The 23,170-nt window shown below is 44.7% G+C and overlaps 1 pseudogene; it reads left to right on the top strand.

Moving 5' to 3' along the window:
* The window catches only part of LOC124034920, a 31,069-nt pseudogene extending 11,493 nt beyond the window's left edge, over positions 1-19,576 (top strand).
* The last annotated feature ends 3,594 nt before the right edge of the window (positions 19,577-23,170 follow it).

Consider the following 23,170-nt stretch of genomic DNA (forward strand, 5'->3'; position numbering starts at 1 on the left):
GGAATAGGTTACTACCTCTCTCTCTTTCTCTCTCTCTGGTAGAATATGTTACTCTCTCTCTCTCTCTCTCTGGTAGAATAGGTTACTACCTCTCTCTCTCTCTCTGGTAGAATAGGTTACTACCTCTCTCTCTGTCTCTCTCTGGTAGAATAGGTTACTACCTCTCTCTCTTGTAGAATAGGTTACTACCTCTCTCTCTTGTAGAATAGGTTACTACCTCTCTCTCTTGTAGAATAGGTTACTACCTCTCTCTCTTGTAGAATAGGTTACTACCTCTCTCTCTCTCTCTGGTAGAATAGGTTACTACCTCTCTCTCTTGTAGAATAGGTTACTACCTCTCTCTCTGGTAGAATAGGTTACTACCTCTCTCTCTCTCTCTGGTGGAATAGGTTACTACCTCTCTCTCTTTCTCTCTCTCTGGTAGAATATGTTACTGTCTCTCTCTCTCTCTCTGGTGGAATAGGTTACTACTCTCTCTCTCTCTCTCTCTCTGGTAGAATATGTTACTACCGCTCTCTCTCTCTGGTAGAATAGGTTACTACCGCTCTCTCTCTCTCTCTCGTAGAATATGTTACTACCTCTCTCTCTCTCTCTGGTAGAATATGTTACTACCTCTCTCTCTCTCTCTGGTAGAATATGTTACTACCTCTCTCTCTCTCTCTGGTAGAATATGTTACTACCTCTCTCTCTCTCTCTGGTAGAATATGTTACTACCTCTCTCTCTCTCTCTGGTAGAATATGTTACTCTCTCTCTCTCTCTCTCTCTCTGGTAGAATATGTTACTACCTCTCTCTCTCTCTCTGGTAGAATATGTTACTACCTCTCTCTCTCTCTCTGGTAGAATATGTTACTACTCTCTCTCTCTCTCTCTGGTAGAATATGTTACTACCTCTCTCTCTCTCTCTGGTAGAATATGTTACTACCTCTCTCTCTCTCTCTACTACCTCTCTCTCTCTCTAGAATATGTTACTACCTCTCTCTCTCTCTCTGGTTGAATATGTTACTACCTCTCTCTCTCTCTCTGGTAGAATATGTTACTACCTCTCTCTCTCTCTCTGGTAGAATATGTTACTACCTCTCTCTCTCTCTCTGGTAGAATATGTTACTACCTCTCTCTCTCTCTCTGGTAGAATATGTTACTACCTCTCTCTCTCTCTCTCTGGTAGAATATGTTACTACCTCTCTCTCTCTCTCTGGTAGAATATGTTACTACCTCTCTCTCTCTCTCTCTCTGGTAGAATATGTTACTACCGCTCTCTTTCTCTCTCTCTCTCTCTCTGGTAGAATAGGTTACTACCGCTCTCTCTCTCTCTCTCTCTGGTAGAATATGTTACTACCTCTCTCTCTCTCTCTGGTAGAATATGTTACTACCGCTCTCTCTCTCTATCTCTCTCTGGTAGAATATGTTACTACCTCCCTCTCTCTCTCTGGTAGAATATGTTACTACCGCTCTCTCTCTCTCTCTCTCTGGTAGAATATGTTACTACCTCTCTCTCTCTCTCTGGTAGAATAGGTTACTACCGCTCTCTCTCTATCTCTCTCTGGTAGAATATGTTACTACCTCTCTCTCTCTCTCTGGTAGAATATGTTACTACCGCTCTCTTTCTCTCTCTCTCTCTCTCTGGTAGAATAGGTTACTACCGCTCTCTCTCTCTCTCTCTCTGGTAGAATATGTTACTACCGCTCTCTCTCTCTCTCTCTCTCTCTCTCTCTCTCTCTCTCTCTCTCTCTCTCTCTCTCTCTCTCTCTCTCTCTGGTAGAATATGTTACTACCGCTCTCTCTCTCTCTCTCTGGTAGAATATGTTACTACCGCTCTCTTTCTCTCTCTCTCTCTGGTAGAATAGGTTACTACCGCTCTCTCTCTCTCTCTCTCTGGTAGAATATGTTACTACCGCTCTCTCTCTCTCTCTCTCTCTCTCTCTCTCTGGTAGAATATGTTACTACCGCTCTCTCTCTCTCTCTCTCTCTGGTAGAATATGTTACTACCGCTCTCTCTCTCTCTCTCTCTCTCTCTCTGGTAGAATATGTTACTACCGCTCTCTTTCTCTCTCTCTCTCTGGTAGAATATGTTACTACCGCTCTCTTTCTCTCTCTCTCTCTGGTAGAATATGTTACTACCGCTCTCTTTCTCTCTCTCTCTCTGGTAGAATATGTTACTACCGCTCTCTTTCTCTCTCTCTCTCTGGTAGAATATGTTACTCACCGCTCTCTCTCTCTCTCTCTCTCTCTCTCTCTCTCTCTCTCTCTCTCTCTCTCTCTCTCTGGTAGAATATGTTACTACCGCTCTCTCTCTCTCTCTCTGGTAGAATATGTTACTACCGCTCTCTCTCTCTCTGGTAGAATATGTTACTACCGCTCTCGCTCTCTCTCTGGTAGAATATGTTACTACCGCTCTCTCTCTCTCTGGTAGAATATGTTACTACCGCTCTCTCTCTCTCTGGTAGAATATGTTACTACCGCTCTCTTCTCTCTCTCTCTGGTAGAATATGTTACTCTCTCTGGTAGAATATGTTACTACCGCTCTCTCTCTCTCTGGTAGAATATGTTACTACCTCTCTCTCTCTCTCTGGTAGAATATGTTACTACCTCTCTCTCTCTCTCTCTCTCTCTCTCTGGTAGAATATGTTACTACCGCTCTCTCTCTCTCTGGTAGAATATGTTACTACCGCTCTCTTTCTCTCTCTCTCTCTGGTAGAATATGTTACTACCGCTCTCTCTCTCTCTCTCTCTCTGGTAGAATATGTTACTACCGCTCTCTTTCTCTCTCTCTCTCTGGTAGAATATGTTACTACCGCTCTCTCTCTCTCTGGTAGAATATGTTACTACCGCTCTCTCTCTCTGGTAGAATATGTTACTACCGCTCTCTCTCTCTCTCTCTCTCTGGTAGAATATGTTACTACCGCTCTCTTTCTCTCTCTCTCTCTGGTAGAATAGGTTACTACCGCTCTCTCTCTCTCTCTCTCTCTGGTAGAATATGTTACTACCGCTCTCTCTCTCTCTCTCTGGTAGAATATGTTACTACCGCTCTCTCTCTCTCTGGTAGAATATGTTACTACCGCTCTCTCTCTCTCTCTCTCTCTGGTAGAATATGTTACTACCGCTCTCTCTCTCTGGTAGAATAGGTTACTACTCTCTCTCTCTCTCTGGTAGAATATGTTACTACCTCTCTCTCTCTGGTAGAATATGTTACTACCGCTCTCTCTCTCTCTCTGGTAGAATATGTTACTACACCTCTCTCTCTCTCTCTGGTAGAATATGTTACTACCGCTCTCTCTCTCTCTCTCTCTCTTTCTGGTAGAATAGGTTACTACCGCTCTCTCTCTCTCTCTCTCTGGTATAATAGGTTACTACCTCTCTCTCTTTCTCTCTCTCTGGTAGAATATGTTACTGTCTCTCTCTCTCTCTCTCTCTCTCTCTCTCTCTCTCTCTGGTAGAATAGGTTACTACCTCTCTCTCTCTCTCTCTCTCTGGTAGAATAGGTTACTACCTCTCTCTCTCTGGTAGAATAGGTTACTGTCTCTCTCAATTCAATTCAATTCAATTCAAGGGCTTTATTGGCATGGGAAACATGTGTTAACATTGCCAAAGCAAGTGAGGTAGATAATATATAAAGTGAAATAAACATGAACAATTAACAGTAAACATTACACATACAGAAGTTTCAAAACAATACAGACATTACAAATGTCATATTATATATATTCAGTGTTTTAACAAATCATCAATTATCAAATTGGATTTGTTTTTCAAAGTCTTTGTGGATCTGTGTAATCTGAGGGAAATATGTCTCTCTAATATGGTCATACATTGGGCAGGAGGTTAGGAAGTGCAGCTCAGTTTCCACCTCATTTTGTGGGCAGTGAGCACATAGCCTGTCTTCTCTTGAGAGCCATGTCTGCCTACGGCGGCCTATCTCAATAGCAAGGCTATGCTCACTGATTCTGTACATAGTCAAAGCTTTCCTTCATTTGGGTCAGTCACAGTGGTCAGGTATTCTGCCGCTGTGTACTCTCTGTTTAGGGCCAAACAGCATTCTAGTGTGCTCTGTTTTTTTGTTAATTCTTTCCAATGTGTCAAGTAATTATCTTTTTGTTTTCTCATGATTTGGTTGGGTCTAATTGTGCTGCTGTCCTGGGGCTCTGTGGGGTGTGTTTGTGAACAGAGCCCCAGGACCAGCTTGCTTAGGGGACTCTTCTCCAGGTTCATCTCTCTGTAGGTGATGGCTTTGTTATGGAAGGTTTGGGAATCGCTTCCTTTTAGGTGGTTATAGAATTTAACGGCTCTTTTCTGGATTTTGATAATTAGTGGGTATCGGCCTAATTCTGCTCTGCATGCATTATTTGGTGTTCTACATTGTACACGGAGGATATTTTTGCAGAATTCTGCGTGCAGAGTCTCAATTTGGTGTTTATCCCATTTTGTGAAGTCTTGGTTGGTGAGCGGACCCCAGACCTCACAACCAGAAAGGGCAATGAGCTCTATGACTGATTCAAGTATTTTTAGCCATATCCTAATTGGTATGTTGAAATTTATGTTCCTTTTGATGGCATAGAATGCCCTTCTTGCCTCTCTCTCTCTCTCTCTCTCTCTCTCTCTCTCTCTCTCTCTCTCTCTCTCTCTCTCTCTCTGGTAGAATATGTTACTACCTCTCTCTCTCTGGTAGAATAGGTTACTGTCTCTCTCTCTCTCTCTCTGGTAGAATAGGTTACTGTCTCTCTCTCTCTCTCTCTCTCTCTCTCTCTCTCTCTCTCTCTCTCTCTCTCTCTCTCTCTCTCTTTTTCTCTCTCTCTCTCTCTGGTAGAATAGGTTACTGTCTATCTCTCTCTCTGGTAGAATAGGTTACTGCCTCTCGCTCGTTGAATATGTTACTACCTCTCTGTTAAAGACATCTTGTTTTAATTTCTATGAGGGGGTGAGTGATGTAACATGGCCCTGTCTAGATTATAACATGTCACTATATTGTTGTGTTTGTGTCTGGAGCTGGATCAGAGCGGGTCCAATCTGACTGGAGCTGGAGCAGAGCGGGTCCAATCTGACTGGAGCTGGAGCAGAGCGGATCCAATCTGACTGGAGCAGAGCGGGTCTAATCTGACTGGAGCTGGAGCAGAGCGGGTCCAATCTGACTGGAGCTGGAGCAGAGCTGGAGCAGAGCGGGTCCAATCTGACTGGAGCTGGAGCAGAGCGGGTCCAATCTGACTGGAGCTGGAGCAGAGCGGGTCCAATCTGACTGGAGCTGGAGCAGAGCGGGTCCAATCTGACTGGAGCTGGAGCAGAGCGGGTCCAATCTGACTGGAGCTGGAGCAGAGCGGATCCAATCTGACTGGAGCAGAGCGGGTCTAATCTGACTGGAGCTGGAGCAGAGCGGGTCCAATCTGACTGGAGCTGGAGCAGAGCGGATCCAATCTGACTGGAGCAGAGCGGGTCTAATCTGACTGGAGCAGAGCGGGTCCAATCTGACTGGAGCAGAGCGGGTCTAATCTGACTGGAGCAGAGCGGGTCCAATCTGACTGGAGCAGAGCGGGTCTAATCTGACTAGAGCTGGAGCAGAGCGGGTCCAATCTGACTGGAGCAGAGCGGGTCTAATCTGACTGGAGCTGGAGCAGAGCGGGTCTAATCTGACTGGAGCTGGAGCAGAGCGGGTCTAATCTGACTGGAGCAGAGCGGGTCCAATCTGACTGGAGCTGGAGCAGAGCGGATCCAATCTGACTGGAGCTGGAGCAGAGCGGGTCTAATCTGACTAGAGCTGGAGCAGAGCGGGTCCAATCTGACTGGAGCAGAGCGGGTCCAATCTGACTGGAGCAGAGCGGGTCCAATCTGACTGGAGCAGAGCGGGTCTAATCTGACTGGAGCAGAGCGGGTCCAATCTGACTGGAGCAGAGCGGGTCCAATCTGACTGGAGCAGAGCGGGTCCAATCTGACTGGAGCTGGAGCAGAGCGGGTCTAATCTGACTGGAGCTGGAGCAGAGCGGGTCTAATCTGACTGGAGCTGGAGCAGAGCGGGTCTAATCTGACTGGAGCGCGGAGCGAGATTCCCAAAGGCTGGAGCGTCGGCCATCTCGCACTCTCCAATTTAGCTCCAGTATCGCTCACTTCACGATTTCAGTGCTACTTGTGTTCGGCTATAGCCCCTTACTGTAGCTACTGTCATAGAATTCCCTAAATATTGTCATAAAGAAACTGATAAAACACACAAGGTGCTAAATCAAGGTGACTAACGAATATGAGGACCAAGAGCAAAAGAGGGAGTGTGGGGATGTATTGTCCACAATTAAATAATCTTTGTGGAATCTGAAAAGACACATATCCCAAAAGCATGATGGTGTACTTACTACGAGCACAAGCTCAAAGAAAGAAATGAGGTGGGTAGATCGCTAAGTGTGTCATTGTAGCAAAGTATTTATAAACAAAACATCTGATCTCTTAAACGTTTTGTTCATTTTTGTTCTATTATCTATACAATAGGCCATAATTGATTTTGGCACAATAGACCTGGCATATTCCCACGTTCAAGGAGCTTTCTGTTTTGATTGGTTTAAAAACCTTTAGGCTGACCTACAGAAAAATAAAAAACAACTCTGTATCTCTGCCCAGCCTGGCAAGAGTGGCCAAAAGGGTGTTTAGCCTCCCCAGTGGCTCTGCAGGTGTGGAGAGGATATTCTCTGCTGCTGACCTGCTCTCCAGACTCCATCGCATGAGCCTGAAGCCACAGACTGGCTAAAATCCTGTTTTAAAGATTAATTCTAGAAATGAATTCAAAGGCACTATTAAGTATTTTTTTCATTTAATTTGTATTTAAGTCACAGCCTATATGCGCAATGTATAGACTATAATGATTTAATACCACAAAATGTTGTTTAAATGCTGAATACGTTATATCTCTACCAGCCTATTGTGTCGCACTCGCAAATGCTTCACAATGTATTTATTTTGTAGGCTAGAGCCTTGAAATAATTGAGATAATATGGCCTAAATAATGAACTGTTCCATCATAGGCTTCCTGTCTGGCTCCTGACCTATTTAGAGTGATATGCTGTTTAATATGACATGTAGCCTATTTGAAATTATAGCCTATTTCAGTTTTTCATGTTTATTCAAATACTTTTCATTCAAATCCATATGGTTTGGTTTCAATACTTCAAACCAAATGGTACTTCCAGGTAGTCAGAGAAATAAGATGGGTGTTGGTTAAATTGTGATTTTAATGAATGGAGCGAATTTGGAGCGGCAGTTTTTTTTCCTGAAAGAGCAGAGTGGTTTTTAGCAGAGTGGTTTTTAGCAGAGCGGTTTTTAGCAGAGCGGTTTTTAGCAGAGTGGTTTTTAGCAGAGTGGTTTTTAGCAGAGCGGTTTTTAGCAGAGTGGTTTTTAGCAGAGTGGTTTTTAGCAGAGCGGTTTTTAGCAGAGCGGTTTTTAGCAGAGTGGTTTTTAGCAGAGCGGTTTTTAGCAGAGTGGTTTTTAGCAGAGTGGTTTTTAGCAGAGCGGTTTTTAGCAGAGCGGTTTTTAGCAGAGTGGTTTTTGCCAGAGCGGTTTTTAGCAGAGTGGTTTTTAGCAGAGTGGTTTTTAGCAGAGTGGTTTTTGCCAGAGCGGTTTTTAGCAGAGTGGTTTTTAGCAGAGTGGTTTTTAGCAGAGTGGTTTTTAGCAGAGCGGTTTTAGCAGAGCGGTTTTTAGCAGAGCGGTTTTTAGCAGAGCGGTTTTTAGCAGAGCGGTTTTTAGCAGAGCGGTTTTTAGCAGAGTGGTTTTTAGCAGAGTGGTTTTTTTTAGCAGAGTGGTTTTTAGCGGTTTTTAGCAGAGCGGTTTTTAGCAGAGCGGTTTTTTTTAGCAGAGCGGTTTTTAGCAGAGCGGTTTTTGAGCAGAGCGGTTTTTAGCAGAGCGGTTTTTAGCAGAGCGGTTTTGAGCAGAGCGGTTTTTAGCAGAGTGGTTTTTTAGCAGAGCGGTTTTTAGCAGAGCGGTTTTTAGCAGAGCGGTTTTTAGCAGAGCGGTTTTTAGCAGAGCGGTTTTAGCAGAGCGGTTTTTAGCAGAGCAGAGTGTTTTTAGCAGAGTGGTTTTAGCAGAGCGGTTTTAGCAGAGCAGAGCGGTTTTTAGCAGGTGGTTTTTAGCAGAGCGGTTTTTAGCAGAGCGGTTTTTAGCAGAGCGGTTTTTAGCAGAGTGGTTTTTAGCAGAGTGGTTTTTAGCGGTTTTTTTTAGCAGAGCGGTTTTTAGCAGAGCAGAGAGCGGTTTTTAGCAGAGTGGTTTTTAGCAGAGTGGTTTTTAGCAGAGCGGTTTTTAGCAGAGCGGTTTTTAGCAGAGCGGTTTTGAGCGGTTTTTAGCAGAGCGGTTTTTAGCAGAGCGGTTTTTAGTTTTTAGCAGAGTGGTTTTTAGCGGTTTTTAGCAGAGTGGTTTTTAGCGGTTTTTAGCAGAGTGGTTTTTAGCAGAGTGGTTTTTAGCAGAGTGGTTTTTAGCAGAGTGGTTTTTAGCAGAGTGGTTTTTAGCAGAGCGGTTGTTAGCAGAGTGGTTTTTAGCAGAGTGGTTTTTAGCAGAGCGGTTTTTAGCAGAGCGGTTTTTAGCAGAGCGGTTTTTGCGAGAGCGGTACTCAAGCTCAGTGCCATGAGCGATGAGCAGCATTTCCAACCGTTCAACTCCGCTCACATGCTCTGGTGTGTGTGCGTGCATGTGTGTGCATGTGTGTGTGTGTGTGTGTGTGTGTGTGTCTGTATGTAATTTATAAGTATCTACCAAGCGGTGGCAGACAGGACATAATTCCCAATGATTCCATTACTGAGTGTGACAGGCGAGGAGAGCGGGTTCTGAGCGATGGCACACACACATACAGTGAGTGACGTCGGTAATGGCGTGAGCGTGAAATTAAATGCCTGTCCACCATTTGTCGTTGAAGACGGGACTTAACAACTGATTGGATGAAGTCAGAAAGACATGGAGGTAATCAGTTAGTCTGAATGAGGCCAACAGTTTGTATCTTGTAGCATGGAAGTATTGTTCTAGTGTAAAAGGTCACACTTTGTCTAAGTGATGTGTGTGTCATGATGTAAAATGTGTGTAATCATTTGGTCTGAATGATCAGAACACACACACACACACACACACACACACACACACACACACACACACACGCACACACGCACACACACACACACACACACACACACACACACACACACACACACACACACACACACACACACACACACACACACACACACACACACACACACACACACTGACACAGTTATGTCAGGAACGTAAATCAACTCCAATCATCCCTGCTCTCCCATTGGTCACTCACCCTCCCTAAACTGTGATGTGAACAAGTGACCCGTGTTCTCTCCGTGTCAGCTACAACAGCACATTCTGACCCCCAGATGCAATTGAAGGGTGAGGTTGTGGTAGGTAAAGATTCTATTCACAATAAGACCTTGTCATGTTTTACTGTCAATAAGGTGTGATGCCTGCTGCTTTCACGGATGTCTTTGTGTTCCAATAACATATCTATTACCCGATTCAATCAAACCCTGGATCCAGGTTTTCCAGGAGAAGTCAGCAATAATAATATATGCCATTTAGCAGACGCTTTTATCCAAAGCAACTTACAGTCATGTGTGCATACATTCTACGTATGGGTGGTCCCGGGGATCGAACCCACTACCCTGGCGTTACAAGCGCCATGCTCTACCAACTGAGCTACAGAAGGACCACTAAAATTCTTCATGCTCAGACAGACAGATAGAAAATCAACTGTACATCATAAACTGTATATGATGTGATTGATTAGTTATCATTTGATTGATTACTTCATATTACTTCATATTCCCAGAGACGACTAGTGTTAGCTATGCTCAGTACACGCAAGCATGCACACACACACACATGCAAATACACACAAACACACACACTGAAAGGAAAATGCTGATTGGTTTTGCTGTTATTGAACACTGAACCATATCAGGTCATGTTTTCTGGTTGTGTGTGTGATTTTTGGATAGTAAAACAAGGGAAATTAGGAAAAGGCTATTTTAGGCATATGGGTTAGGTTTCTGGTTAATGTTAGTGTTAGGGTTTTAGGAATTAGGTTTGTGGTTAAGGTTTGGGTTAGGGTTTTAGGAATTAGGTTTGGGGTTAAGGTTAGGGTTAGGGTTAGGGGTTTAGGAATTAGGTTTGGGGTTAAGGTTAGGGTTAGGGGTTTAGGAATTAGGTTTGGGGTTAAGGTTAGGGTTAGGGGTTTAAGGGAAAATAGGATTTTGAATGGAAATCAATTGTTTGGTCCCCACAAGGATAGTAAAACAAACAGGTGGATATGTGTGTCATGAAGCTAACATGGTTAAAGGTCATTGCAGAAGGAACCAAGGTCACATATTACAACCTGACAGCCTTTGTTCCACACAAATACTATTATCATGTGTGTGTGTGTATCGGTGTGTGTACGTGTGTATGCGTGTGCATGTGTGTTTTTCAGGAGGATTGGGTACTTGTAGAACACGAGAGAACGTGTCCTGTGGAGTGATTATTAAACGGTGTTGAATGAGAGAGCGATACATAGAGGAACAACCTCATAATGTAATCCTCTATTCTCCATGTTTGAACTATTAATGACACCTACAGGCTATGTTTTAGTGATGTGCAGTATTTGTTAGTAGCCTCATCTCAAACCCTGTTAATAAGCTTTACTCTCTGTATGCCTGTTGGCCTCAACTGTCCTGATGTCTGTCTCAAAACATGAATCTCTCTCTCTTGCTCTCTGAAATGTCACGCTGTCTGTGTGTAGGTGAATACAGTGGAAGTTCTCTCTGGGTGCTGGCCCCACCCGGTCTACAGCCGAATTGACAGCATCCAGCGTCCAGCTAACTTAATGGTTAGTCCTGTTAACTTGAACATGTTCATTAAAATCTTATCTTTATTTCTATTTGTCTGTGTGTCCAGCAGAGGAGTGTGATTTCAGCCAGCTGTTTAGACACCTGCAGGGACACAAACACACACTCACACACATCCTGGGCCCTAGCAACCACCCTGGATACCACCCCTGCAACAACCCCTGCCCTGAGACTGCACCCTGAGTGATGTGCGAGCGCCTCCTGTCTCTGTCCTCTATACGTACTTCGCAAGGTGTATTCACTAGGAACAAATGGAAGCAAAGGGAGCGAAAGGGGGAGGGACATTCCTACATTTCTTCAATAGAAACTCTCGTTTCTGTTTCTAAATGTTTTCCTTTGGACTAAACCCATGAGTTTAGTTTCTGTTGAATAAATATCCCTGATCCTCTTTCTGCTGCTTTAATGACCTGTCTTCTCTCCAAGTAGACCTCTTCACCTTGCTACTACTAGGGATCAAAAGGAACCTTTCAAAGTTTACTAGTAAACTACTAGAATTTTGGTATCTTTCAAGGATTTTATGTAATCTATCACAAGACATCTAGTGGCTCTTTTGGGTACTTCAGATTTTCACAGGTGTTAGTAATTATCTCTGGCCCCCTGTTTAGCCTTATCACATGTAAAATATATGAAATAATTCAAGATGATTTTCAACAACAAAAACATTTATGACAAAGCTGTAAAACATTATCCTAAAAACACTGAACAAAAATATAAACGCAACATGTAAAGTGTTGGTACCATGTTTCATGAGCTGAAATAGAAGATCCCAGATACCATACACACAAAAAGCTCATTGCTCTCAAATTTCTGGCACACATTTGTTTACATCACTGTTAGTGATCATTTCTCCTTTTCCAAGATAATCCATCTACCTGACAGGTGTGGCATATCAAGAAGCTGACTTAACAACATGATATAAGTGCACCTTGTGCTGGGGACAATAAAAGGCCACTAAAATGTGCAGTTTTGTCATACAACAAAATGCCACAAATGTCTCAAGTTTTGAGGGAGCGTGCAATTCGCATGCTGACTGCAGGAATGTCCACAAGAGCTGTTGCCAGATCATTTAATTACATTTCTCTACCGTAAGCCGCCTCCAACGTAATTTTAGAGAATTTTGCAGTACGTCCAACTGGCCTAACAACTGCAATCATGCCACGTCAGCCCAGGACCTTCACATCCGGCTACTTCACCTGCGGGATCGTCTGAGACGAGCCACCCGGACAGCTGATGAAACTGTGGGTTTGTACAACCAAAGAATTTCTGCACAAACTGTCAGAAACCGTCTCAGGGTAGCTCATCTGCGTGCTCGTTGTCCGCACCAGGTTCTTGACCTGAGTGCAGTTTGACGTCGTAACCGACTTCAGTGGGCAAATGCTCACCTTCGATGGCCACTGGCACACTGGAGAAGTGTGCTCTTCACGGAGGAATCTCGGTTTCAACTGTTCAACTGGGCAGATGGCAGACAGCATGAGTTCCCCATGGTGGCGATGGGGTTATGGTATGGGCAGGCATTAGATAGGAATAATGAACACGATCGCATTTTATCGATGGCAATTTGAATACACAGAGATACCATGATGAGATCCTGAGGCCCATTGTTGTGCCATTTATCAGCCGCCATCACCTCATGTTTCAACATGATAATGCACTGCTCCATGTCGCAAGGATCTGTACACAATTACTGGAAGCTGAACATGACCCAGTTCTTCCATGGCCTGCATACTCACCAGACGTTACACCCATGGAGCATGTTTTGGGATGCTCTGGATTAGAGGTCGACCGATTATGATTTTTCAACGCCGATACTGATACTGATTATTGGAGGACCAAAAAAGCTGATAGCGATTAATCGGCCGATTTAAAAAAAAACAAATTGTAATAATGACAATTACAACAATACTGAATGAACACTTATTTTAACTTAATATAATACATCAATAAAATCAATTTAGCCTCAAGTAAATAATGAAACATGTTAAATTTGGTTTAAATAATACAAAAACAAAGTGTTGGAGAAGAAAGTAAAAGTGCAATATGTGCTATGTAAGAAAGCCAAACTTTTCAGTTCCTTGCTCAGAACATGAGAACATATGAAAGCTGGTGGGTCCTTTTAACATGAGTCTTCAATATTCCCAGGTAAGAAGTTTTAGGTTGTAGTTATTATATGAATTATAGGACTATTTATCTCTGTCCCATTTGTATTTCATTAACCTTTGACTATTGGATGTTCTTATAGGCACTTCAGTATTAACAGTGTAACCGTATAGCTTCCGTCCCTCTAGTTAGCACGCGCTAACAAGCCAGCCATTTCACTTCGGTTACACCAGCCTCGTCTCGGGAATTGATAACACGTTAGATAATATCTAGTAATATCATCAACCATGTGTAGTTAACTAGTGATTATGATTGATTGTTTTTTATAAGATAAGTTTAATGCTAGTTAGCAATTTACCTTGGCTTACTGCATTCACGTAACAGGCAGTCTCCTTGTGGAGTGCAACGAGAGAGAGGCAGGTCGTTATTGTGTTGGACTAGTTAACTGTAAGGTTGCAAGATTGGATCCCCCGAGCTGACAAGGTGAACATCTGTCGTTCTGCCCCTGAATAAGGCAGTTAACCCACCGTTTCTAGGCCGTCATTGAAAATAAGAATGTCTTCTTAACTGACTTGCCTAGTTAAATAAAGGTAAATCTGCGCCCAAAAATATTGATTTCCGATCGTTATGAAAACTTGAAATCGGCCCTAATTAATCAGCCATTCCGATTAATCGGTCGACCTCTACTCTGGATCGACGTGTGCGACAGCGTGTTCCAGTTATCGCCAATATATAGCAACTTATACATAATAAGAGGAGTGGGAAAACATTCTACAGACCACAATCAACAGCCTGATCAACTCTATGCGAAGGAGATGTGTCGCGCTGCATGAAGCAAATGGTGGTCACACCACTCCACCACCCTTTTTAAAGGTATCTGTGACCAACAGATGCACATCTGTATTCCCAGTCATGTGAAATCCATAGATTAGGGCCTAATGAATGAATTTCTGTTGACTGATTTCCTTAGTAAAATCTTAGAAATTGTTTGCGTTTATACATTTTTTCAGTGTATAAACCATCAACTTAGTGAATACCATTGGTGTTTAATATGAGGGTTTCAGCATGAAATATCATTTATATATATATTTTTACACACATATTTATTTTACTATGTCATTATCTATTTGTTGTCAATGTTTTGGTGTCAGACTGGTGGCAGTTGGAAGAATTTCAGAATAAACTGAATATGTTGCCATTTGTTGATCCGTTGCAAAACATTGTGCTATAGAGTAAAGCGTTTTGCTACGGTGTGCGACTAATGAATACATCCCCGGTTTTACAACAACCCTGTGCAGTGAGTGTTTAGTTCTTTCTAGTTACCAGCATTTGATTCTTCACTATCACATCATATATACGAGCGTCTTCAGTGTCAGATGTCTGTGTGTCTGTCTGCTCTGGAGTCCTGCTGCACAGACCTACTGCCACTCAGCCTTATAGGACCTTACACACCCCAGGTGAAAAAAAAATATATATACAGTGGGGAGAACGAGTATTTGATACACTGACGATTTTGCAGGTTTTCCTACTTACAAAGCATGTAGAGGTCTGAAATGTTTATCATAGGTACACTTCAACTGTGAGAGACGGAATCTAAAACAAAAATCCAGAAAATCACATTGTATGATTTGTAAGTAATTAATTAACATTTTATTGCATGACATAAGTATTTGATCACCTACCAACCAGTAAGAATTACGTCTCTCACAGACCTGTTAGTTTTTCTTTAAGAAGCCCTCCTGTTCTCCACTCATTACCTGTATTAACTGCACCTGTTTGAACTCGTTACCTGTATAAAAGACACCTGTCCACACACTCAATCAAACAGACTCCAACCTCTCCACGATGGCCAAGACCAGGGAGCTGTGTGAGGACATCAGGGATAAAATTGTAGACCTGCACAAGGCTGGGATGGGCTACAGGACAATAGGCAAGCAGATTGGTGAGAAGGCAACAACTGTTGGCGCAATTATTAGAAAACGGAAGAAGTTCAAGATGACGGCCAATCACCCTCGGTCTGGGGCTCCATGAAGAGAGCTGGGACCACAGTCTCAAAGAAAACCATTAGTAACACACTAGGCCGTCATGGATTAAAATCCTGCAGCGCACGCAAGGTCCCTCTGCTCAAGCCAGCGCATGTCCAGGCCCATCTGAAGTTTGCCAATGACCATCTGGATGATCCAGAGGAGGAATGGGAGAAGGTCATGTGTTCTGATGAGACAAAAATAGAGCTTTTTGGTCTAAACTCCACTCGCCGTGTTTGGAGGAAGAAGAAGGATGAGTACAACCCCAAGAATACCATCCCAACCATGAAGCATGGAGGTGGAAACATCATTATTTGGGGTTGCTTTTCTGCAAAGGGGACAGGACGACTGCACCGTATTGAGGGGAGGATGGATGGGGCCATGTATCGCGGGATCTTGGCCAACAACCTCATTCCCTCAGTAAGAGCATTGAAGATGGGTCATGGCTGGGTCTTCCAGCATGACAACGACCCGAAACAAACAGCCAGGCAACTAAGGAGTGGCTCCGTAAGAAGCATCTCAAGGTCCTAGAGTGGCCTAGCCAGTCTCCAGACCTGAACCCAATAGAAAATCTTTGGAGGGAGTTGAAGGTTTGTTTTGCCCAGCGACAGACCTGAAACCTGAAGGATCTGGAGAATGTCTGTATGGAGGAGTGGGCCAAAATCCCTGCTGCAGTTTATGCAAACCTGGTCAAGAACTACAGGAAACATATGATCTCTGTAATTGCAAACAAAGGTTTCTGGACCAAATATTAAGTTCTGCTTTTCAGATGTATCAAATACTTATGTCATGCAATAAAATGCAAATTAATTAATTAACAATCATACAATGTGAATTTCTGGATTTTTGTTTTAGATTCCGTCTCTCACAGTTGAAGTGTACCTATGATAAAAAATGACAGACCTCCACATGCTTTGTAAGTGGGAAAACCTGCAAAATCGGCAGTGTATCAAATACTTGTTCTCCCCACTGTACACACACACACACACACACACACACACACACACACACACACACACACACACACACACACACACACACACACACACACACACACACACACACACACACACACACACACACACACACACACACACACACACACACACACACACACACACACACACACACACACCCTGGTCTCTCTCTCTGGCCTGACTCTCAGTTTTCCCATCTCTTCTTCCTCCACTCTTTCCTTTCTCCCAAGGAAGTAGGAAGAAGTCCTTCATGTTGTGCCCAGATCTGTCACTGGCTGTGTGCGTGCGTGTGTGTTTGGGTGTGTGTGTGTACTTGTCTTGCCTTACTATGTTGTGAGTGATGTTGTGCCATGTGGAGCAGGTGTCCACCCATCTGTGCCCGAACCATAGAGACAACTGCTTATGAGCTGAGCCACGGTTTCACAGTCACACTGACTCACACATTAGACATTGGCTGTTGATGATGAACACTGGGAAACACACAGGACTGTGAGATGAACATCTATGAAGGGAATGCTGTAACTATTCCACCCAGTGTAGTCTGTCTGTGTGTCTGTTCCACCTCTTTGTCCACAGCCATGGGCCAGGGATTACTAACAGGAAGGCTTAGCAATACTCCTCTCTCAACAGCAACTGGGCCCATCTTCTGACCCCCTTCCTCTGCAACTCCCTCAGGGTGTGAAACTGAAGCCCAGATGAAGAGATCATTATTAATCTAGTTTCTGTTGAATAAATATGTCTGATCCTCTCTCTGCTGCTTAATGACCTGGTTTCTCTTCAAGTACACATTTTTCTCTGTTACTACACACTGTCAAACAAACACACACACACACTCATGCGCACACACACGTTTGTGTATATCTGTGTTTCAGGTGCAGCCTGAGCAACAGAATGCGTGTGTGGAGTTTGAGGTGAAGGATATTCTGCCCCTGCTCCCCTTTATGTCCCGCGGAGCCCAACAGAGAGCTACACGGGCTGCACAAGCCCTCCCTCCCACACACACACACACACACACACACACACACACACACACACACACACACACACACACACACACACACACACACACACACACACACACACACACACACACACACACACACACACACACACACACACACACACACACACACACACACACACACACACACACACACACACAACCATGTGTTGTGTATGGCATGGCTCCAGGTAGGCTAGCACACATACACACACACAGTAAGGCACACTTTTGTCTCTGTGTGTGTCAGTTAAAGGCTGTGGAGGCAGAGCTTCAATTCCAAAGGGGGCTGTCCTCTCTGCAGGCGAACCAATCCCAGCAGCTCCTTCAGGGTCTAAGATACGCATACAGCCTGTTCCAGAATGAGATCCAACAAAGTGTGGGATCCACTTCAAGGAACATTAGAGTGTGTGTGTGTGTGTGTTGTGTATTCTCTCAGAGCTTCTCTCCTGCAACACAATATGATGTGTTGCTGAGTTTGTGTGTGTGTTTTCAGATATCTTCTCTGGTTATGTTGCATTGGTTATCTCTGCATCAGAAGCGGCCCTTGGTGACTTCCTGTCAGCGTTTGAGAGGAACCAATCACTGAGAGCCTCTGCAGGCTCTCACACCGTCACAGGAAGAAGGTAACACCATAGAAATTAGAAATTAGAATGGCCACTTTAATAAATGGAACTCTATTCACTGTAATAATGTTTACATGTGTTGCATTACTCATGTCATATGTACTGTATCTACTGTATTCTATTCTACTGTATCTTAGTCTATGCTGCTCTGACATTCCCAGTCCATATATTTATATATTCTTAATTCCATTTCTTTACTTAGATGTGTGTGTATTGGGCATATCTTGTGAAATTTTTAGATATTACTTGTTAGATATTTAAAAAATCCTCTGTGTACAACATGAAACACCAAATAATGCATGCAGAGCAGAATTCGGCCGATACCCGCTTGTTACCAAAATCCAGAAAAGAGAGGTTAAATTCGTTTGCTAAGTCAAACGGCACCGCTGGTTCTGCTCACACTGCCCTACCCTGTGCTCTGACCTCTTTCTCCCCTCTCTCTCCAGATGAAATCTCGCGTCTTGTGACGGCCGGCCGCCCAACAACCTGCCCGCTTGACCCTATCCCCTCCTCTCTTCTCCAGACCATTTCCGGAGACCTTCTCCCTTACCTCACCTCGCTCATCAACTCATCCCTGACCGCTGGCTACGTCCCTTCCATCTTCAAGAGAGCGAGAGTTGTACCCCTTCTGGAAAAACCTACACTCGATCCCTCCGATGTCAACAACTACAGACCAGTATCCCTTCTTTCTTTTCTCTCCAAAACTCTTGAACGTGCCGTCCTTGGCCAGCTCTCCCGCTATCTCTCTCTGAATGACCTTCTTGATCCAAATCAGTCAGGTTTCAAGACTAGTCATTCAACTGAGACTGCTCTTCTCTGTATCACGGAGGCGCTCCGCACTGCTAAAGCTAACTCTCTCTCCTCTGCTCTCATCCTTCTAGACCTATCGGCTGCCTTCGATACTGTGAACCATCAGATCCTCCTCTCCACCCCTCCGAGTTGGGCATCTCCGGCGCGGCCCACGCTTGGATTGCGTCCTACCTGACAGGTCGCACCTACCAGGTGGCGTGGCGAGAATCTGTCTCCTCACCACGCGCTCTCACCACTGGTGTCCCCCAGGGCTCTGTTCTAGGCCCTCTCCTATTCTCGCTATACACCAAGTCACTTGGCTCTGTCATAACCTCACATGGTCTCTCCTATCATTGCTATGCAGACGACACACAATTAATCTTCTCCTTTACCCCTTCTGATGACCAGGTGGCGAATCGCATCTCTGCATGTCTGGCAGACATATCAGTGTGGATGACGGATCACCACCTCAAGCTGCACCTCGGCAAGACGGAGCTGCTCTTCCTCCCGGGGAAGGACTGCCCGTTCCATGATCTCGCCATCACGGTTGACAACTCCATTGTGTCCTCCTCCCAGAGCGCTAAGAACCTTGGCGTGATCCTGGACAACACCCTGTCGTTCTCAACTAACATCAAGGCGGTGGCCCGTTCCTGTAGGTTCATGCTCTACAACATCCGCAGAGTACGACCCTGCCTCACACAGGAAGCGGCGCAGGTCCTAATCCAGGCACTTGTCATCTCCCGTCTGGATTACTGCAACTCGCTGTTGGCTGGGCTCCCTGCCTGTGCCATTAAACCCCTACAACTCATCCAGAACGCCGCAGCCCGTCTGGTGTTCAATCTTCCCAAGTTCTCTCACGTCACCCCGCTCCTCCGCTCTCTCCACTGGCTTCCAGTTGAAGCTCGCATCCGCTACAAGACCATGGTGCTTGCCTACGGAGCTGTGAAGGGAACGGCACCTCAGTACCTCCAGGCTCTGATCAGGCCCTACACCCAAACAAGGGCACTGCGTTCATCCACCTCTGGCCTGCTCGCCTCCCTACCACTGAGGAAGTACAGTTCCCGCTCAGCCCAGTCAAAACTGTTCGCTGCTCTGGCCCCCCAATGGTGGAACAAACTCCCTTACGACGCCAGGACAGCGGAGTCAATCACCACCTTCCGGAGACACCTGAAACCCCACCTCTTTAAGGAATACCTAGGATAGGATAAGTAATCCTTCTCACCCCCCCCTTTAAGATTTAGATGCACTATTGTAAAGTGACTGTTCTACTGGATGTCATAAGGTGAATGCACCAATTTGTAAGTCGCTCTGGATAAGAGCGTCTGCTAAATGACTTAAATGTAAATGTAAATGTACAACCACCTAAAAGGAAGCGATTCCCAAACCTTCCATAACAAAGCCATCACCTACAGAGAGATGAACCTGGAGGAGAGTCCCCTAAGCAAGCTGGTCCTGGGGCTCTGTTCACAAACACACCCCACACAGCCCCAGGACAGCAGCACAATTAGACCCAACCAAATCATGAGAAAACAAAAAGATAACTACTTGACACATTGGAAAGACTTAACAAATAACAGAGCAAACTAGAATGCTACTTGGCCCTACACAGAGAGTACACAGTGGCAGATTACCTCACCATTGTGACTGACCCAAACTTAAGGAAATATTTGACTATGTACAGACTCAATGAGCATAGCCTTGCTATTGAGAAAGGCCGCTGTAGGCCAACAGATTATGTGCACACTGCCCACAAAATGAGATGGAAACTGAGCTGCACTTCCTAACTTCATGCCCAATGTATGACCATATTAGAGACACATATTTCCCTCAGATTACACAGACCCACAAAGAATTTGAAAGCAAACCCGATTTTGATCAACTGCCATATCTACTGGGTGAAATACCACAGTGTGCCATCACATCAGCAAGATTTGTGACCTGTTGCCACAAGAAAAGGGCAACCAGTGAAGAACAAACACCATTGTAAATACAACCCATATTTATGTTTATTTATTTTCCCCTTTGTACTCTAACCATTTGCACAACGTTACAACACTGTATATATAGATAATATGACATTTGTAATATCTTTATTCTTTTGGCACTTCTGTGAGTGTAATGTTTACTGTTCATTTTATTGTTTATTTCACTTTTGTATATTATCTACTTTATTGCTTTGGCAATGTTTACACATGTTTCCCATGCCAATAAAGCCCCTTGAATTGAATTGAATTGAATATTACTGTACAGTCGGAGCTAGAAACACAAGCATTTCGCTACACCCGCAATAACATCTGCTAAACACGTGTATGTGACCTATAAAATGTGATTTTAATAGAAAGGGTGTGTCCAGTAAAGTCAATGCTGGCATAATAGGTGGACCCATGCCAGGAAGTAAAGGCATGAAGAGTCCCCTTCAATCTGGGCTGTAATTTACAAAACATACATTCCATTGCATGAGCCACATCAGTTAACATAATTTGAATTAACATTCTACATTACCATGGCAATCCAGCATCAGGTTATTGCATCACATTACCAGGCAGCCACTGCGAGTGTACCCATGAGTTTACTTGTCGTTCCACTTCATGATTGTGTCCCACTTGTTGTTGATTCTTCACAAAAAAATACAGTTTTATATCTTTATGTTTGAAGCCTGAAATGTGGCAAAAGGTCGCAAAGTTCAAGGGGGCCGAATACTTTCGCAAGGCACTGTAGTTGCACACACACACACACACACACACACACACACACACACACACACACACACACACACACACACACACACACACACACACACACACACACACACACACACACACACACACACACACACACACACACACACACACACACACACACACACACACACACACACACACACACACATTCCCTTCCCCCTCCTCCTCCCCCACTAAATCCCTGAAATGTTTCTGATATATCTGTGTTCCATTCCAGCCCTGTGTTCTGAGGCCTCGGTTGTGTGTCTGTGTGTCATCTGTTCTGAGGCCTAGGCTGTGTGTCTGTGTGTCATCTGTTCTGAGGCCTAGGCTGTGTGTCTGTGAGTCATCTGTTCTGAGGCCTAGGCTGTGTGTCTGTGAGTCATCTGTTCTGAGGCCTCGGCTAAGGTCTGTGAGTAATCTGTTCTGAAGCCTCGGCTAAGGTCTGTGTGTCATCTGTTCTGAGGCCTCGGTTGTGTGTCTGTGTGTCATCTGTTCTGAGGCCTAGGCTGTGTGTCTGTGAGTCATCTGTTCTGAGGCCTAGGCTGTGTGTCTGTGAGTCATCTGTTCTGAGGCCTCGGCTAAGGTCTGTGAGTAATCTGTTCTGAGGCCTCGGCTAAGGTCTGTGAGTCATCTGTTCTGAGACCTCGGCTAAGGTCTGAGAGTCATCTGATCTGAGGCCTAGGCTAAGGTCTGTGAGTCATCTGTTCTGAGGCCTAGGCTGTGTGTCTGTGAGTCATCTGTTCTGAGGCCTAGGCTGTGTGTCTGTGAGTCATCTGTTCTGAGGCCTAGGCTGTGTGTCTGTGAGTCATCTGTTCTGAGGCCTCGGCTAAGGTCTGAGAGTCATCTGTTCTGAGGCCTAGGCTGTGTGTGTGTGTGTGCCTGTGCGTCTGTTTGCGTGTGTGTGTGTGTGTGTGTGAGTGAGCTGTGTTAAGGGACAGGCTAAGGGCTATATGAGCAGTGTCTCTGGTGGCAATGTGAAGTGTTTAGTTATGCTCATCTGTTACTTCACTATAAACCCTTGGCAGCTCTCACACTTTACTGCCAACCATAGTACACATCTTTTGTGTGTGTGTTTGTTTGGGTGTAGGTGAGGAGGCGTTGGCTCAGTGTGGGAGGAACTTCCTGCTTGTTGCTGATATGCTAAGGAAGGAGTGGGAAGAGCAGAGGGACAGCGGAGCTGTGTGACATACAGGTGGCATTAGCATCAGCCCAGACCAGCCTGGATACACTCAGGAGGGAGAGAAGTCACACACACACTCCTGACACACACACTCCTGACACACACACTCCTGACACACACACTCCTGACACACACACTCCTGACACACACACTCCTGACACACACACACCTGACACACACACTCCTGACACACACACTCCTGATACACACACACCTGACACACACACTCCTGACACACACACTCCTGACACACACACACCTGACACAAACATACTAGCCCTTGCCCAGTATGTAAGAAGTGATGCAGTCTCAAAATCCCCTCTGTCAACCCTATTCAATCACAGCCTTCCTCATAGAGCCCTGTTCAATTAGAACACTCCTCACAGGGCTCTGTCCAATGAGGGCGCAGGTCTTTCTGATGTGGCATCCGGGATCTCTGAGCTCTCTGTCTCCAAGCAGCCCTCTGTCACCCAGAGGCAAGCCAATCAGAGGGCAGAGAGGAGCAGTAAGGGACTGTCCAGACCTCCCTGGCAGAGCTGATTAATGCATCATCACTGGCTGGCTGGATTCCAATTTTCCAATTATTTTCTTCTTGAAGTGTGTACTCGTTCACTACCCCTTATTGAGGTAAAACATTTAGAGAAGAGAGAGAGAAAGAGAAACACAGGTAAGTTCTTTCATTCTTTCTTTCATTCTTTATTTCTTTCTTTCTTTCTCTCTTGCTCTTCTCTCTCTCGTCACGTTTAAAAGAGCCTTTATCCTCTTCTCTCTCTCTCTCGTCACGTTTAAAAGAGCCTTTATCCATTTCTCTCTCTCGTCACGTTTAAAAGAGCCTTTATCCTCTTCTCTTTCTCGTCACGTTTAAAAGAGCCTTTATCCATTTCTCTCTCTCGT

The sequence above is a fragment of the Oncorhynchus gorbuscha genome, linkage group LG05, assembly GCF_021184085.1.
Source record: "Oncorhynchus gorbuscha isolate QuinsamMale2020 ecotype Even-year linkage group LG05, OgorEven_v1.0, whole genome shotgun sequence".
NCBI lineage: Eukaryota > Metazoa > Chordata > Actinopteri > Salmoniformes > Salmonidae > Oncorhynchus > Oncorhynchus gorbuscha.